Here is a 17,542-nt window from a genome sequence, read left to right as displayed (position 1 = left end):
TAATTGTTTAATGTTTGGACACTAAAGGCATTTTGCTTGTTAAAGAGCACTTACACGTTTCCACTTTATTGATACTTATTTATTTTCTCCCTCTTGTTGATCATCAAAGCAGGACAAGCACGCCCTTTCACCGCTCCTCCGCGACTCATCCAACTGACCAATGGGCTTTCCCGTAATTCCCAAGGTGCCCGCCCACCGCGGCATCTGATTGGTCCCCTCGCTCCTCCGTTACCTTTCGTCCTCTCCTCTCCGCAGGGAATAAGGTAAGCCAGCTCCGAGTAGAAGGAAAAGAGGAAAGCTCATTACCAGCCGCGCCGCTCATGGCGCAGTGAAAAAGGACGCGTCCCTCTGAGACTATGCGGCTATATCTTCGCTGTTTCTGCCTCTGGAACCGGAAGCCCTGTCGAGGAAAACAAAGTTAAACACGGGCCAAAGTGAGCGGGAATGTTGTCAGGTGGGTGGATCGACTTCGGCGGCGGCAGGTGCCTCCGGTATCGACCGTTATCGTCTCAGTTTCGCTCGGTAACGGCTGCCTTGTTTGTTTGTTTGTGTGATAATTAACTTCTTACCGGATGCTGTATCCCATCTTTATTGGAAAATATTATATTATTTACTTTGAACGTCTTTCTGTAGGCGTTTAAAGTCGAGTGTCCTTGAAGTGGAATAAACCTATCGTCGGCTCTTTTTTTTTTTTTTTTTTTTCGAAAATGGGAAAACCAAACAGCATCAGAGTGTATTTATGAAACACTGCCATGTTTTTATTGTTGCTTTTAGTTTTTTTTTTTTTTTTTTTTTTTTTTTTGTAGCCTCAGGTTTTGTAGTCCGCGCTGATTAACTTCTTGGAAAACAGATGAGAGGAAGGCCAACAACATCTCCGCCTATGATGACTCGCAGTTTTCAAACGAACCGGATCGCAGATAATCACCACTAAGAATACATACCAGGCCGAGGCGATTGGCCCCTGGCAGCTCTCTGTACTGTTATCCACACATTAAATTGAGCATGATGTTGTATTAGTAAAAAAAAAAAAAAGGGGCGTAAAAGTCCCTTAAACTGATACTTGACTGTTAAATTATGCACAGGGGGACCCTTTTCACCAAAATGAGTGGGCCATGTTTTATTTAGAGTGGGGAACAAAGGTGCAGCAGTGCTGTGGCCAGGGCTGCTGAGTGGAAACCAGACACTGGTGTTTTGTGCGGCGGCAGAAGTTGATGCACTCATGCGGTGAGTTGATCAGATGGAGGGTGCAGGAGGAGCACACTGAGCCCTCTGTGCTGCTGCTGATGGGATGGGATGCTCTGACTGCTGGCCCTGCACAGACCCTTTTTTTTTTTTACTGTCTCACAGAGATGGACCGCATGATGCACCAACAGAGTCGCGTTTCCTCAAGGTGGAACTGCAGATGTGCATGCAGGTTTGTTTTGGGGTTTAAAAGTGGAAGGAAAAACGACCAGATCTCTGTAACTGAGAACCGGCGTTTCCTAGAATTAGAAGCGAAAGTCTACTGGGAGCTTTCCATATATACCAGCTTTGCACATCCACAGTCCGATTGTTTTTGCCTGGATCGTCTTTGCAAATCAGCCCAAGCTCAGTCGAGCTTGAGGAACTTTCCACAGATTCTGGGTTGGATCTTTGTCTGGATCGTTGACCTACGCATGACAATGTGAACCCTTCTTGTCTTTATCAGCCTCCTGACAGGTTTTTCTAGCAGGACTGACCTGTTCTTAACTGATCGATTCCCCCCCCCCCCATCTACTGTGACCAGCTTCCCTGTCCCTGCAGAAGAAAAGTCTCCCCACAGCATGAGTCTGCCACCACGTGTCACCCTAAACACATGGTGCCATGATTTGATTTTTTTTTTTTTTTACGTCCCATAACTTTTTGTAACCAGACCACCTTCTTAAATGTTTTATTGCTGTGTCCAACCGCAAACAGGTCTCCCTATGGCATCCTTTCAACACTGACTTATTTCTTCCTACTCTTACAAAAAGGCAACATTTGTGGACTGCATAACTAATCATTGTTCTGCCAGATTCTTCCCACTTGAGCTTTTTGATCTTGATCTTTATGACGCTGTCTGCTCCCTAACGTTCTTTAGCCGACCTTTTAAAGCCTTTACAGAACAGCTGTATTTAGTCGGCCATTAAATTACTCAGGCATTGACTTTATTTGCTAATTAAATGACTGCTGAGAGCAGTTGGTTGCACTGTATGCGTCCCTCCCCTCAGATTTTTTTTGCTTTTTGTCAAGAAGGTATTGCTGCTTTGCAGAAGCACCTGTTGATCCAAGTGCAGTTTCAACATTTAAAATGGCAGATTGCCCAGTGATATACAAATCCAGTACGTGGAGGCATACACACCTTTTTGTAAGGTCGTATAGTTGGCGGACGTGTTCAATCCAAGCCTAAGTTGATGTTTTTTTTTTTTTTTTTTCTGTATGTGTTTGCTGGAAGATTAGAGAAGAAAGAGACGGAAACAAAAGGTGGAAGTAAATAGAAGGGAAACGGCTGTAATAAAATAACAGGAGTCTTGTAAATGTAGCCAGGGTGTCGAAACCCAATCTCTTTCGTCATCCTTGTTTTTTTTTTTTTTTTTTTTTTTTTAACCGTCTCTCTTTGACTCAGGAATGAAAAAAAAGACAAAAAAGATAGAAGATATTTGTTCTGTGTCGCCATGGTACTGGCTTTAGGCTTAGAGGAAGGGGGACTGTGTGGTGTTTTCTTTTTTTTTTTTTTTTTTTTCTTCAAGCAGTGGAAAATTACTCTTTGAGCGTTTGAGTATGTGGCTCAGACTCGGATGTTTACATTCTTTATGTGACCTTTTACTCAGCCCACCTCTGCAAGGGATGACCTGCTCTGGTAATGAGGGATCAGCGGAGCTGTGCCGAAATGTGACCCGAAGCCCTGATATTTGTTATTAAGCTCGAAGAATCGAAAAGATAAGAGTAAAACCCTGTTGCACCGCAAATCAACCCGACGGCACCTATTGCTAGGCTTCCAGCTGGGTAGGATGTGTCAGAAAGGCGTCGTGGCTTTAAATCGGTTAACGGCTCGTTAGTTTTTTTTGTTATCCCAACCCTCATGTCGGTCGCACCTTCCTGTAATGGAATTCTCTTTTATTTGCACCCGCGTGAAGTTTTCAGGAGAATAAACACGTCTTCCAGTCGCGAAGGAAGGAGCGGAAGCCGGGCACGACTCAAACGGTCCGTAAACCCTCAGAAAAAATTAATGATTAATCGCACTCAAGCGTTCCCCGCTTAATTCTGCCGCTGTTGCTGTCGAAACCTCCAAACGGTGTACGCTGAAATAATAAAGTTTGGCCCGTGCTTGAGTATGTTAAAAGTCAAGTCGAGTGCCCTTTGCTGATCAAAGTCCTCCAGACCGCGCTATCAGCTACGTGAAAGACGCGGAAAAGCCTCGCTCCCATTCAGTCTGGGAGGTTATGTCATGCAGAAGTTAGCCGTTTTCGAGATTTGGTGACACCATGGTCACACTGTCGCGTAATAATTAAACCGAAGAGAGCGGCCTTGATTGCCCCACAGAAGGTGGTTGCTTTTGACCACGACGTCCTCGGAAAAGGCAGCTGCTAAGATCGATGCGTAGAAGGCAACGAATAAATACGCGCAGGTCTTCTGTCGTGTGGTGACGCCGCTGCAGTAGCTGCTGCAAAGGTCACGTCAAGCACTGACGAGGAAATCAGGCCGGCTTATGGGATTCTGTTGAGTGAGGCCAAAGTGGACTGTAGGCTGGTATATTCGAGGTGCAACTTCTCTGCTGGATGATTAAATGATGGAAATACCACAGAAAAGGTTAACCAGCTGGGACGGATGGAGACTGTTGTGTTTTCAGGGGTTTTTTATCGCCGCGCACTGTACAGGTTCAAGCCGGCCCCCCTTACTTCCTTCTCCTCGCACGGCCGACGTTCCTCGTATTGTAGTACTCCTCTGTTTGGTCACTTGAGACGTAACCTCAAAACCTTTCCGTTCGCCTCACTTAAACGTGAGCCCTCCCTTCTGTATGTTTCATTTTAGTCTGCTTTCCTGTCTACATTTCATGGGGTTGTGAAACCTGAGCTTGTCTGTAAACGCGATCCATCACGAGACCCTTCCTCTTTTGTCAAACCAGCAGAAAGGCCTCTTTAAGCCGTATATACGAAACAAGAATAAGAGACGCAAAGAAAGGGGGAAAAATAGCTGCCAGTGGTTATTGCTGGATGATACTAGAGCCCCTTTTGGCTGTTGGGTTTGGTTATGTGTCAATACCGACCATGGTTTCCTGACAAGGTCCCTCCTACCCTATTGTGAGACTTTTTAAGACCCCCATTGTAGTTTTGGCAGGATCGTATAACACGTAAAGGTTTAGGAGTGTTTGAGTGATCCATAGTTAAAAAAAAAACAAAAACGTTTTGCTAAGTTTTTATACTTTTATTACGTTTTTCATTTATTTATATTATGCAACAAGTTTAACATTCTTAGGCTTGATTCCAATCAAAAATATTTCTTTTTCTTGACATTTTTATTTTGTGCGTTTGAGATTTTTCATCTTTTCTGTTTGTTTAATTATGATTAGATTAGTTCTTTACCCTTTTTGACCATTTCTACTTTGTCTGCTTTAATGTGTAAAACACTGGATTGTGAGAAAAGTGCTCTACTATCTTTGATATATTAATATTGCATGAGCATATTTGACAGAAATAATGAAATATTCTAAACTCAAAGACAGTTATTATGAGTTTATTTTAATGTTAGGAATCTAAAACTGTGATAGCAGACATGGATTTAGATTTATTTAAAATTTTCTGGTCAGGTGAGCTGGGAAAACAACCCCACCCCCGTCTTAAAAAGCAATGCAGTGATTGGCTGATAGGCTGGTGCATTTTCACGGCATTGTTGTGCTGCTAGCACATGACATCCAGGTGCTGATGTGGAGAAAAAAAAAAGACGGTGCTTATCAGAATTATGTTTCAAATTTGAATACTTTGGGCTTGTTATAAATGTCAAAAAGCAATGCCCTTTGTCAGTAGAGATTTTTGCTGATGCAACAAACTGAGATACAAAAAAAACCCCTTCATTTCAAAGAGCCTTGCTGCAGTCATATGTGTGTTTAGAAAATAATCCCATCCAACGCTGGCATGCAGAACACAGCTTTACACACACAGAAAAACCTTTTTCAGGTTTATTAACTAGCACACTTTCTTGTTTTTCTTTTCCTGTTCTTCAGCTACACTTAATGTGCGGATGACTGGTGATTGGTTCAGAAACAGGAAATGAACAAAACAGGTCCAGGGCAATGGGCAGGTTTAAGATTCTTGTGGTTTCATAAAGAGGAATAGAAATGTTACACTTTAAAAAAAAAAAAAGATACCAAAATTTAACAAGGGCAAAATACAACTGCTTTCATTTTAAATAAGCAACGCTGCTTGTCTTTCTTCTGTAAAAATAACATGAATTACAACAGTTGTAAAAATGTTTTCTATTACATTTATATATTATTTCTATTCTTATGCATAGACTTAAGCAACAATGTAGAACTAATATGTAAAATTAAGATTTATTTTTGAGTTTAACTAATAAAAAATATTTTTTTACTCTGCATAGGCGAACAGATATATAACAACCTTCCATGAGTTGTTTGATTAGTCAGGCTATCTGCCACCGTCTAGTCTGTTTCCTATTAGATATATTGTGTGGCGCATGAACATAACTTTAACACAGTGCCACTTTATTTTCCACACCACGACTATCTATCATTATACCATTCCTTCTTTAAGCAGTAGAGCGGTTTTGAAACTTTAACTGTTTTTTTAAGCTTAGTAAAATGTAATGAAGGAAAATAACCTGTACTTATACACTGCTCAAAAAAATAAATAAAGGGAACACTAAAATAACACATCCTAGATCTCAATGTATGAAATATTCTTATTAAAAACTGTCATTTACATAGTTGAATGTGCTGCCGACAAAAATCACACTGAAATTATCAATGGAAATCAAATTTATTAACCCTTGCAGGTATGGATTTGGAGCCACAGTCAAAGTTAAAGTGGAAAAACTTAATACAGGCAGATCCAACTTTGATGTTATGTCCTTTAAACAAGTCAGAATGAGGCTCAAAAGTGTGTGTGTGTCCTCCACGTGCCTGTATGACCTCCCTACAACGCCTGGGCATGCTCCTGATGAGGTGCCGGATGGTTTCCTGAGGGATCTCCTCCCAGACCTGGACAGTCTGTGGTGCAATGTGGCTTTGGTGGATGGAGCCAGACATGATGTCCCAGATGTGCTCAACTGGATTCAGGTCTGAGGAACGGGCGTGCCGGTTCATATCATCAGTGCCTTCGTCTTGCAGGAACTGCTGACACTACAGCTACATGAGATCTAGCGTTGTCTTGCATTAGGAGGAACCCAGAGCCAAGAGCACCAGCATATGGTCTCACAATGAGTCTGAGGATCTCATCTCTGTACCTAATGGCAGTCAGACTACCTCCGGTGAGCACATGGAGGGCTGTGCAGCCCCCCAAAGAAATGCCACCCCACACCATTACTGACCCACTGCCAAACCGGTCATGCTGGACTCGTAGGGCTGAACAATTAATGGCATTTTCAATATAATCGCGATTTAAAAAAACGCAATTTCCAAATCGCACAGTTTGCAATTTTTGGTTATGTAACAATTAGGGAATTAGACGCGTCCATTAGGTGTTAGTAAAATGTTTAAAGTGGGTTTGCCTCCACATGGAAGGGAAGACAGTTGCAGCAGTGAGATAATCTAATTTTATTACTTGTTTTAGAGTTTATATAATCATAAGGACTGGTCAATCAGTTTAATACATAGACTTACTTGTTGGTTGGACTTTATGTTCAACAAGGATTGATGTCCAAATCAACTAAAAGCTGTCCTCTTGAATAATATTCTGATTAATAGAAACATTAAAAGTTCTTGTTTTAAATAGTCCTTGTTTACAAACATCTTTATTTAGACGCCATTTTTGTTGCTTGTGGTTAATGCAGAGAAAAGTCAAAATTGCAATTTTGGTTGAAATATATCGTAGGCAGAACGCAATCATTTCTGCTCCGAGTTTAGACGCTGCGGGTCTTTTAGCAACTAATCTGCACAGCGAGGAAACAAAATGATTCGTTGTTTGTATATGTTTAAAAAGACATGATAAATTAAACTGGGAAAAAAAAAAATCGCATTAAATCGCAATATTAAGAAAAGAAAAAAAAAAAAAAAATCGCAATTAAATTATTTTCCAAAATCGTTCGGCCCTATGCTGGAGGATGTTGTAGGCATCAGAACGTTCTCCACCACGGCTCTGTGAAGAGCACATGGCACCGGTGGAAAACTTGCCAATCTAGGTGTTCTCTGGCAAGCGCCAAACATCCTGCACGGTGTTGGGCTGTAAGCATAACCCCCACCTGAGGACATCAGGCCCTCATACCACCCTCATGGAGTCTGTTTCTGATCCTTTGAGCAGACACATGCACATCTGTGGCCTGCTGGAGGTCATCCTGCAGGGCTCTGGCAGTGCTCCTCCTGTTCCTCCTTGCACAAAGGCGGAGGTAGCCGTCCTGCGGGGTTGTTGCCCTCCTACGGGCTCCTCCACGTCTCCTAATGTACTGGCCTGTCTCCTGGTAGCGCTTCCATTCTCTGGACACTACGCTGACAGACACAGCAAACCTTCTTGCCACAGCTAGTACTGATGCGCCATCCTGGATGAGCTGCACTACATGAGCCACTTGTGTGGGTTGTAGACTCCGTCTCATGCTACCACTAGAGTGAAAACACCGCCAGCATTCAAAAGTGACCAAAACATCAGCCAGAAAGCAGAGGAACTGAGAAGTGGTCTGTGGTCACCACCTGCAGAACCACTCCTTTATTGCGGGAGTCTGCCTAATTGCCTCTAGTTTCCACCTGTTGTCTATTCCATTTACACAACAGCAGCTGAAATTGATTGTCAATCAGCGTTGCTTCTTAAGTGGACAGTTTGATTTCACAGAAGTGCGATTGACTTGGATTTACATTTTGTTGTTTAAGTGTTTCTCACTTTATTTTTTGAGCTGTGTACATCATTGCAATAATAGGTTTGATCTGACTTATTTCCATTATACCAAGCAATGACATTTTCACTTCACCGTTTGTTAGTTGGTTTTGTTTCATGTTTCCTGAAGCAGAGCTGTTCATGCAAAAAAAAAAAAATTAAATGAAATATGATATAATAAAAAAAAAAACAAGTCTAGCAAGCGCTATTAACTTGTATGATAAATTTTTGATCTACCTTTGCATGGACTCTGAAGATGAATCTATTTTTTTACTTTATACTTTTTTTAAATACGGGTCTCATACACACTTTATGGAAAGAGACAAGCAATATATGGCGTTCACATGTGTTTGCACACTAATACATCATGTCTGTTAGCGGATCCTCTCAGGTTTCACAGGCCCAATGAAAAGGTGACATGAGCCAGCAGCAGACTCATTATTAAGGCTGTGATGTCGGGGTAATAAAAAATGGCATTTACGGCTGTCTGACACGGCTGAAAGTAAAGGCTACATGCCTGAATGTGCCAGTCTGAGCTGTGCAAGCTTGGCTCTGGGTCAGTTGTTACAATAACAGTAAAATTACAGCTTTAAGTATTTGTTGCTTATTATTCATGTATTGTAATGTTTCACTATTTTAAATTATAGTAAACGACTTTATTGTTTTTCACCCAAAAATAACGAGAACTTTCTAGCTCCAGCCCTTTTATAAATCCAATATTTTTTTTCTGTAATTGTTAAAGGTGCATAGTGCAAGTTTAGAAGTTTAATATTATTTATTTTCTTGCTCGTACATGCCCTACAATTGCCCGACGTGTGAAATTAGTCTGTCGTAATCGATGCATTAGCGAGAGAACACGGACTAATATCAATATTCACAACTTTTTTACTCTTCTTTCTCGGAAAACATCACGGCTCTAAACAAAAGACCTATGTAGTCCGGCAGCAGATGCTTTGCCTCTTCTCCCTTGCACTTGCACAACACTGCTGTCATTTCAACTTGTCGCCAGAGGGGGCAGACGTCTGCAAACATCCTGGAACTTACGCTATGCTCCTTTTAGGTAATCATCTGTTTTTATAATATTAGCCAAAGTAATTGAAGATGCAACTGCTTCAAAGGTTTGTTTGAGACACAAAAGACAAAAGTGCTGAATAGAACACAAAGCCAGGAGTCGGTCGCGCCAGGGTCTACACACCTGAAACCAACACCCTTGTTTTTTTTCTCCCAAGTTGCAAAGTCCAGGTTGCAATGCTCTGTTTTCTAGCTGCGTTTAATCTTTTGATTAATTGTTTTACAACACCCACCCACCAACAACACCAATAATGCCCCTCCTCCTCCTCCTCTGCAAAGAGATGGAAAAACCTCCCCTGGCAGCAGTAAAAATGACCCTATTGTGATCAGGTCCCCCAGAATTAACCACGGTGGCAGATGAGGTGCTGCACAATGAGGATTAGAAATCACTTGACTCCTGAGAGCGATTATCGCTGTTATTAGGTTACTGTATTAGTTTCAAAAGCAGGACTATTAAGACGTAGCACCGGGTAATTTAGGTGTCATTTCATCAGACCCCAGCAGAGTTCTAATAAAAGTTGTGGGTGGTTCTAGGCAATTACTGCCCCATTAGACACGCATTTGTTCTTTCTCTGACGTCTGTTCGATAAGATGACCCAGATAGGGGTGGGATGAATAGGAAAAGCAAATCTGTTGAAAGCTTGCTGCACAATGAGAAGGAATGGGATTATTCTAGATAAAGTAGTTGTTCTCTTACTATTTTACTATAAATCTTTGTGCAGGATAAAGGATACATTTTTGACCATGAGGTCCTTTTTGTTTTAGCCAGTTCTTTGGGCGGAGGAAAAAAAGCACCATCTGGAACAGACATGGTCTCTTTTTTTTTTTTTTTTTTTTTTTTTTAATAATGAAATCATTTCGGCCCCGGTTCCAAGACTGTTAATAATTCCCTTCAAATATATGACTAAGCTGAAGAAAGTAGGTCGTAGGATAAATGTAATTTTCCAATTCTTTAATTTTAGATTCTGATGTTATTCTTAAAGTGGCCTGTATTCTCATTCAACGGAGAAAGTTCGAAAAACGTTCAGGCATTTAAAAAGTTTGAAATCGGAGACATTGCGAGATTTTTTCAAGCCACATTTTTATTTTAATTGCTCTGCATTTTTCCCCATCTCACGTTACGCTTTAAAGAGTAAAAGACCACATGTGCCTCGCTTTACAACCATCGCTCTAAAACTGCAGTGGTGTTTTACAACTACAAAAGCAGATGTGCTGCAGCATCTTTTTACGCACTGTAGAAACTTAGATCAGATTTCCAGCTTTAAGAAAGCCCTCGGTACTCCTCTGACCTCAAGCAACTGATCCTTCTCAGAGGAATGAGTGGGAGACAGCGGAGATAAGAAAGAAACGGGCTCAGAGAGGTTAGAGGATTTGATTTAGATGAATAAAAGACACTTATTTGGTGTTGATCTTATATCAGAGTATTTGCTTTTTACTTATCTAATGAATGCCATTTTTGTTCATCCGTCGGTCGATCTATTCATATTTTTAAATCAGTAGAAATAGTCACCACAAGTTCATTTGGATCTATTGTATACATCCATAAAATGTATATTAAAAAAAAGAGCAAAAAGTTCTAGAGATGTGGGTCATTTGTTCTCTATGTGAATAAATGCTAAATCAAATCGGAGATTAGCTTGTTTGTGGCTCATGTTCTGAATTTATCGAGCTCGCTGGGACCGTCACAGCGGCCAAGCAGCCTCTGATCAAAACATCCGACACGCCCGTCCTCCGGTCTGTTGCCGACTTCCCTGTCAGCCGTGCCAGTGGGGTGTGGGAAATGTGAACGTCAATTGTTAGCTCCCACACTGTGGCTCTGTGTGCCTGGTGGGTTGGTTTGCAATGCAAATCTTCCATGCAACACTGAGCAAACATTTCCTTGTTGTCCCGAGGCTGCTGCCCTACAGGGCCGCGTGTTGTATACCTGCGCTGTCCTCTTCATACTTTCTAAAAGTACAAGGACATCTTAGAGTCATGACTGTTATATCGCACCATAGTAGAGAACTGTGATTTTTTATTTTTATTTTTTCCAGAGTTTCTGATTGCTCCTTATCATCTTTTAGCGCTGGTATTTATTCTGATATAAATGTTTAAATCACCTTTATTTTTTTATTTTTTTAAATTCTCCTTTTAGCACTTATTTACTGTTTGGGATGTTTCAGAGGCTGACCTGTAGTTCTGCAGGGTTTTACCGACACCTTACAGGCGTTCTAACCTCACATTAAGTCCAAACACCTGCCACTTTAACCTTGGGATCTGACGTGTGCCGTTTCTCTATTCAACAACTGTTCGTCCTCTCGCCATAATTGCCTGATTGATATTAGACCGGCCCAGAGGAGCAAGAGGAGCGTGCAAGGACTGTGATTGGCCCGGGCCTCCACATGTCATTCTGCAAATCTAAATTTCTGTCACCTGAATTCAGCCCACGCCCACCCAGGTCCGCCGATTACAAAAGGAAATAATGTTGCGTCTCAAAGGGAAAAAAAGGGTGGTGTTGATGTCGAGACTTGAAATTTGTTTCTATGCAAAGAAAGAAGGCTAAGGTTTTTGCGCTTGTGTTCGGCTTAGCTCGAGTCTCCATAGTGAAAATGTTTTCCTGGAGGGCTTTAATCAAGGCCAGGTCGCTTACAGTTGCAAGTCATGCGTTCATAATTGGTGCTTAGGCATCTGCCACAATCGCCTGCGGCACGTTATTAGGTTGGCACCTCTTCCCTTGCATATTGTTCTCCCTTTGGGATTAAATATGTAATGTCCTTATGTAAGAGATATTGAATCTAAATCTTTGTGCTGATGATGTAACAGCTTCAAGATGGGCTTACTTTTCCATTCGGGATGTGGGAGGAGAACCATTTGATGACCAAACAAAACTTGGCTATATTCAAATATGTGTCCGGGGGGGGGGTTGATTCAGACCAACAATACTCTCTGATAGCTTTGAAGCTGGATGTGCGTATTGTTCGCTCATATTTAAAGCTGTGACTTCATATGCCTGGGTTTGTGTTGCATGCAAATCTTTGTTCCACTCGGAAGACTCCCACTCATTGTTCTCTTATCGGGAGACGTGGTCACCGATGAGTGGTGAGAGCATTGTACGGGGATCTGTATCGGGTAGTATCCAATACAAGCAAAATAAAACGAAGAAGATGTAAAGTAACAGAGGTCGTGGCTGTCCACCTAAACCGGCCGGCCTCACGAGGAGAGCAAGACGCCCATGGTAGCTCTGGAGGAGCTGCAGAAACCCACCCCTCACGAGCCATGCAGGGGGCACAGCCAGGATGTGGAAGAAGGGGGGGAAAAAGACCTGTGCTTACATGCAAAACGCTGTGTGTGGACCCAAAACATGCATCAGAGCGGCAAGGGAATGATTTAGATCAAAGAACAGTCATGTTCAATTGGTTGAGAGTCTGTGTGAGGACCTGGAACTGTGCGCTCTTTGCTGGTCTCCGTCCAGTTTGGTTGAGCTTTGTCTATTCTGCAAAGACGAGTGGGTAAGATTTCAGTCTCTGGACCTGCAAGGCCGGTAGACGCAAACTCCAAAGACTTCCAGCTGTGATTGCATTGAAGGATGGTTCTGCAAGGTCAGAATCAGAATCAAGTTTATTGCCAAGTAGGTTTGCACTTACAAGGAATTTGACTTGGTGTGGGTGGTGCAGACCTGGGGGGCACTGAAAGCATCCACACTTTTCCAGATATTAATTTAGAAAGGAAAAGATAGGTTTTCTTGGTCTGTTAAATAAAAACTCTGATAAAATACAGATTCTTGGTTTTCATGTAACAAACTAAGTTGTCCGGGGTTAATGAAGACATGTGTAAGGGACTGGATGTAAGAATAAGTTGTCCAACAGAGTGGTGGCATTGTGGAGCTGCTAACTGGCCAAAGTCTGTATGCGTCAGGTAAACAGCAAACACAGGTATGTGAAAGTTTTAATCTTTGACTAATATTTACATATTTGGTTTTTACCAGTCAAATGGAGGCCTGTGTGCTGATTATGAAAACCTGCGCGTCGCCTGCCTGCTCTACCTGCCACCGGCTGCTTATCCAGCACATTCCTTTCCATGTGCTTCTGCAAAGCACCCAGACTTTTCCGAGATAACGCGCGGGTTGCCATGTTGCCATAAAGTGTCGGGTGTTTGGCCTGCTGACAGAGTTTGTCAGTCTGATCGCTCGGCACCCAAAGATAGCAGCTTTTTTTGTTTTCTAGCCTTTATTGGGTGGTATTTTGAAATCGTCTAACAAGGTTATCACAGTTTTTTGTCAGGGACAATTGTGGAAGTGAAAAAATAAATCTGATTTCAAAATAGCCGTACTTCTCTGGGAAACAAGGTGTTGATGGTGACCCACTTTAATGTCCCCAAACGAGCAACAAAAAAGGATAATTCCTATTCTGTTAGCCAACATGCTAACAGTTTTGGCTAATACTACCATGCTATATATAGTGTTTATCTGTAGGTTGTTACTAGATTCTGTTTTATGGTAACAATGGTCTTTGTTTAGGACTTTAAAAAGTACCGTAGGATTAATCTGTGATTGATACAAATGGTCTTTTAATCAGTTGGAACTTCTCTTGTATGGAGCGCCTTGTGTAGATCTTGTAAAGTCACTTAGTCACTGCTGTCACAGTGTGAGCACACACAGGGGCCCCTATGGGCGAGTTTCTCTACGCTGATCTGAGCACAGCTGATTATGTAGCAAGGCAGCGATGGTCACTGAAGCCTGGCAGTGAGCTAAGCGCTGCAGCTCTCTCACATATACACGTTGCTCGGTTAGACGTCTCGCAGCATTTCCGCTGAACGAGGTTTCATCGTAAACCATTTAAGCTACAACTCTCTGGCAAAACAATAAACCAGACAAGTTTTAAATGTAAGAACACCCCCAAAAAAACAACACTTTACTGCATATCTTTGCATGTTCTACAGTTATCACTTTGGCTTCTTCATAATTAAATGTGGTTTCAGTGTAAATGTTGTCATTTTAGATTAAGTAGAGCCTTGTTGAGCTAATTGGATAAGATAAATAAGAATGTTTTCTGTTATAAAGTTTAAATGGATTTTTCCCTAGGCGTTCAAAATTGTATTTTGCTTTGACATAAGGACATAAAAGTATTCATTTAACTCAGAGAGTTATTCCTAGACTGAAAATAAAGATGGAAAAAACAAACATAAACTAATTTTGACCCCAAATGTTGAATGAAGAGTCAAAAATTCAAAATATTGTCCTTGTTTGTTTCTCAGACGAAGGTGTCTTCAGGGACAGCCGATAGATGAAGGCTGGACAAAGGCAATCACTTGGAGCAAACAAATAACAGAAGGGTTTGTTTCTCCAAAAGGGAAAACTTTTTCCCAACCATGGAGACTTTCCCGTTTTAAAGCAGAAAGTGGGTCAGCTGGTATTATGCTTGCTGTCTCCCGGGCATCCCACAGGGACGGGTTTCTCCTTGCTCTGGCTCTTCTTTGTCCAATGCATTTTTCGTATGCGTGCCACAACCAGGCTATTTCCTATGTCAGAATCAGTATTGGCCATCATATCACGTGTCTCTTAACCTTTTTATTTACTTTTTTTTTTTTTTTTACTGAAATTGTTCATCAAAGCTGTTTGGTACATTTACAAACAAGAAAAGAAAAATTCTTGGTTTTGATGCACTGGGATTTAAAGGGGGAGAAAAAAAACAGGTTTTTCAGTCTTGGACCAGCTGTAAGTGCCTGTCAACGTAAAATTGGCTAAATCAGATTTCTGCCCATTGAATGGGGCATCTCTGATTTGTTGTCAATATGACATGTTTGCTCTAAATAACTGAATTCACCACATTAAGGTGTAAGGTGCAATGATTTTGAAACACGAGCCTTGGGGGTTAAGTGTGTTAAATGTCCAGGTCACCTTTTGATGAGTAAGATATGTTAAAAGAATTTTACTCCAAAAGGTATGCAGCCTCACGTAAAATACACACCTACGTACAAATAAAACCAAATGTCCCGCAGCTGTGAGCTATTCCAGTGGCGAGGAATTCCTGCAGTATCCAGTTAAACTCGCTGGGGTCGGATCTTGTTGCAAAGCCCCGGGGGGTCCTTAATACAAAAGTAATTGTGTTCGCAGAGGCCGGATGAATGTAATAAGTTTGTCATTCACCGAGTGCTTGTGCTCATTTCTCAGGAAAGGAAAATGCAGATCCCGGTTAATGGTTTACCAAAGATGATACAGAAAAAAAAACAAAAAAAAAAAACGGTATTATTGCCCTCTTTATGACCCCGCTGCATATCCTGCTTGTGATGTTACGTAACCTGCGCCGTTAACACTTTCCATCACTTCAAAGACAGAAAATGGCTGTCGCTGTTAAATGCGCTGATATTACCCATGGCTCTGCAAACATATGATTTGGTTGGGCTACATGCAGCCTCTAAACAAAGTGGAGTAAAGGTCTCTGTTGCTATTTGGGCCAGATCGGGGCAGGAATGCAGAGCTTATTAGACTGTGACAGCTCGTCTTGGTCAGCTAGAGGTTTTAGACGCTGATGTGAGCACTGCCCAGCAACAGGCAGCCATGGTTTCTCTCGGCAGCATATGTGTTGCAGACATAATGGAATCCATTATTTTCAGTGTTGACATTGAGATCGGAGGGAAAGCTTCTGCAGGTGTCGGGGCCTTTTTCCTTTTTCCACCGCTGCCAGAGGCTCTGCTCCGTAAGTGGCCAACGTCAAACAACTTCCTGCTTTTCTAACCGGCTTCCTCTTACTTTCTGTCTGATCGGGGACAACAGGAATGAAGGCTTTTCTGGCCTGTTGGAAGCTTGATGTCAGAAGTAATGCCGTAGCCGGGTATTAATTTAGTTTGAAGTGGCTGTTCTATGTCTTTTTGTTTTAATAAGTAAAACCTTGTGAGATCAGCCACTTGTCTGCCCGCAGGGATGTAAACTTCTTCAATGCTCGGCTTCTGTTCAAAGGGAAACATTTTGTTTGCTGTGGTGGAGCTTTGTCACAGTGATTGTTCTGTGCTGAAAGAGGAGATCACCTTGTCCCAGCGTCTATATATTTCCTGACACAGAAACTGTGAGCAGGTATATAAATTTAGCTTTACCGTCAGTCGGTTTCTTTTGTCTACTTCCTCTGTCTTGCCTGGATCATATGCTGATTATGTGGTCCTTTTAGTCCATCCAAAAGGAATATCAGCCCATCCTCCAGATAAGATTTAACAGTGGTAAACAGGCCAGAAGTTTTCTTTTGCGAATACAACTTGTGGACCCAAAACCTTTTCTTTACTTACGTTTTCTGACACCCAGAGATTTGATGCCATGGTTAAGGTTGAGGCTGAAACTAATCATTTATTTTGATTATGTTCCTCCCTCCCTGGAACAACTTTGTCTCTTTTTTCTTTTCTATCATTTTGCATCATTTCATTCAGGTGAATATACTCTTCTGTAATTAAATTAGTTTCTTGAAATGTTTCTTGGCATTATGTAGATCTTATGACATTAGAACCTCTCAATATTTCCCATCTAGAAGAGCTCTGTCTCACTAAACCATATCCAGTTGTTGTTGGTGTCCTATTATTTGGCTGCATAATAAATCAGGCTTTGTGTGTGGCAAAATGTTTTTGTCCCGTTTAAAAAGATAAAGGGTGACTGAAGAGACAAGTAATTTATGCACTGAAAGATCAAAAATGCCATACACCCTGATTGGTTACCAGTGCTAAAGTTGGCACTAAAGTCAAATGAAGTTGACTTTGGAAAAGATTTCTAGATGCCAGTATTTTTGTTGCAGTCCCCGATCTCTGAGGACCATGCGACTTCCCATATCATCCTCCTTGCTGTGTCTGGTGGCAAGAGAAATTTGGATCCTCATCCTGCCTGATTTGTCACATTTCCAGTCATTTTATGAATGTTAACGATTGTTCTGACTCTAGATGTGGGCTAGTTTAGGCGTGTAGCTCTTTTCTTGCGGGCATTCCCTGGATTCTGATGATCAGCACACATCTGCCTTATTTAAACACCATGTTCTCATGTCTTTCCCATTTTGAGGAGTGGCTGTGAGAAATTAGTTTCTGTGTTACATCATATTTATACATCTAGCTGGGAATCAGAAAGTCATGGATTACTAATGAACAATTCCTTAATACTTAATAGTTATCGTAGGCGAATGTTTAGGGACGCCACTAGTTGTGGCACCAGTGATGTAAAAAAAAAAAGAAAAAAAAAGATTTGCAAGTTTTGCTAGTTAGGATTTTAGTTTGTGGTGTTACTACTGCAATACAAAATATTTATTTAAGTCTATAGAAGCTGTTTCAATATTTGTGGAGGTTGCTGCATTTTACTCTGCTTACAAATCCTAAAAAAATGTTTTATGATTCAGTAAACCATTTCCTTACCTAGTAAAAAAAACACCTCACAGAAATGTATTATTAAAAGGTTTTTTTGGCACAATGCTGAACCTCTCATGCACATCGCT

At 41.4% G+C, this 17,542-nt stretch overlaps 1 protein-coding gene across 1 annotated transcript in view; it reads left to right on the top strand.

Moving 5' to 3' along the window:
• The first annotated feature begins 233 nt into the window (after nt 1–233).
• Nucleotides 234–17,542, top strand: part of shroom1 (shroom family member 1) — a 41,759-nt gene continuing 24,450 nt past the window's right edge. The window contains exon 1 of the mRNA XM_012876189.3: nt 234–454. The gene's annotated coding sequence lies outside the window, so the exon portion shown is untranslated. The remainder of the gene's footprint in view (nt 455–17,542) is intronic.

This window comes from Fundulus heteroclitus, chromosome 11 (genome assembly GCF_011125445.2).
Source record: "Fundulus heteroclitus isolate FHET01 chromosome 11, MU-UCD_Fhet_4.1, whole genome shotgun sequence".
In the NCBI taxonomy this organism is placed as follows: Eukaryota; Metazoa; Chordata; class Actinopteri; order Cyprinodontiformes; family Fundulidae; genus Fundulus; species Fundulus heteroclitus.
Note: the sequence above shows the minus strand (reverse complement) of the source record. Positions and strands in the feature narration are given on the sequence as shown.